This window comes from Mauremys reevesii, linkage group 8 (assembly GCF_016161935.1).
Source record: "Mauremys reevesii isolate NIE-2019 linkage group 8, ASM1616193v1, whole genome shotgun sequence".
Classification (NCBI taxonomy): domain Eukaryota; kingdom Metazoa; phylum Chordata; order Testudines; family Geoemydidae; genus Mauremys; species Mauremys reevesii.
Genome location: NC_052630.1, coordinates 93449884 through 93451358, shown reverse-complemented (window position 1 = coordinate 93451358; position 1475 = coordinate 93449884).

The following is a 1475-nucleotide window of genomic DNA, read 5'->3' as shown; positions in this document are numbered from 1 at the left end:
CTTCTTTTAGGTGTGGCTCTCTTACAGCTATCTTAAATGAACACTGCATTCACACTCATCAGTTTCAATGAGATCTTAACTCAACCCATAACAAGGTTTAACCTAGCTCATAATAGTTCTTTATCCAAATTATCCAATCCAATTAAAGCTGGAAAATTTGACAGAAAAACTCTCAAGACCACGCTTTCTTGAGTGATTTTTGTTAATACCATTTCAGAAAGGCTCCACATATTATGAAAACAACTTTTCATAATACAATTGTCTTTTTGTTTTGCGTAGGCTGTATGAACCTGATTCTGTGATATGGGAAGGAATGCTCCGTGCAAATCCAGAGGATAGGGATTTATGTCACATCCTTAGTTACTATTTGCTCTCCCTTGATTCTGGGGCCATTTTAACTTTGTGTTCACTGTCAAGAGCACCAGTGGAATATTCTGGCAGCTGGGGAAAGCAGGATTGCCCTTTTTCCAGCCATATCCTCTGGATGGGCATCTGGAGAGAGATGGTATGATACTCCCCATTGCCTGTGTCTGATCATTCCAGTCAGACAAATTCACTCAGTTACTTAATCATCGGATCCATCTCAGATGCCAGAAATACCCCATAAACCATTAATCATTAAGGGTCCATTGCACTGTTATTCATGTTATATAAGCTGAAGGACCTGGAACTGCCTTTGAAGCTTCACTTAGAGGCTTTCTGAGATGAAACTGAAGAGATTGATTTTAAGTGGCTGAAAGGGGGGGTTGTAGTATATAGGAATAGGGTAGTACCCCTTTAAATAGATAGTGACTGCCTCTGTTCTATTCCTATACACTACTGTAGTCATGGATGGAAAAGGCTGAGTAACCCAGCCATACTTTTCTACATCTGTGCAGTATATATTTGTTGGGAGAGGAGATAATCATGAAATAAAAAGCTGGAGTTAGGCCCACACCCATCTCTGTTTAAAAGAGGAACTTTTGTTCTCTTTGGAACTCTTGCTCTATGGTGTCCCTGGTACTCATGTTAGGCAGGAGATGCTGAATGCTTCCATGTCCTGCTACTACTGAAATGAATAACAAAGCTCCTATAGACTTCCATGGGAGTTGAAAGCACAAGCAGATTGCAGAATTGGGCCTTGTAGCGGAGTGATTACCCGCTCCTGCCCTGTGGGGCTTGAAACAGCCCAGGAGAGGGCTGGGGCTGGGGCAAGAAGCCTGGGCTGACTGGGGAAAGTAGGCTCAGCTGTGGCCATGCCCCAATCAGGCCCAGCTGGCCCCTGTAAAAGGCTGTGAGCCAGAGGCCCAGGCAGTCTTCCTCTGCCTAGAGAGGGAGAAGGGCCTGGCTGCAGGGAGCTAGACACAGGGTACCTGAGTGAAGCAGGGCTGGGGAGCTCCTGCCTGGAAAGCCCCAGGCTGTGGCCTAGCATAAGGTCAAGAGGTACTGGAGGTTGCAGGGGGTAGGCAACGGCAGCAGGTCCAAACCCTTTTGCC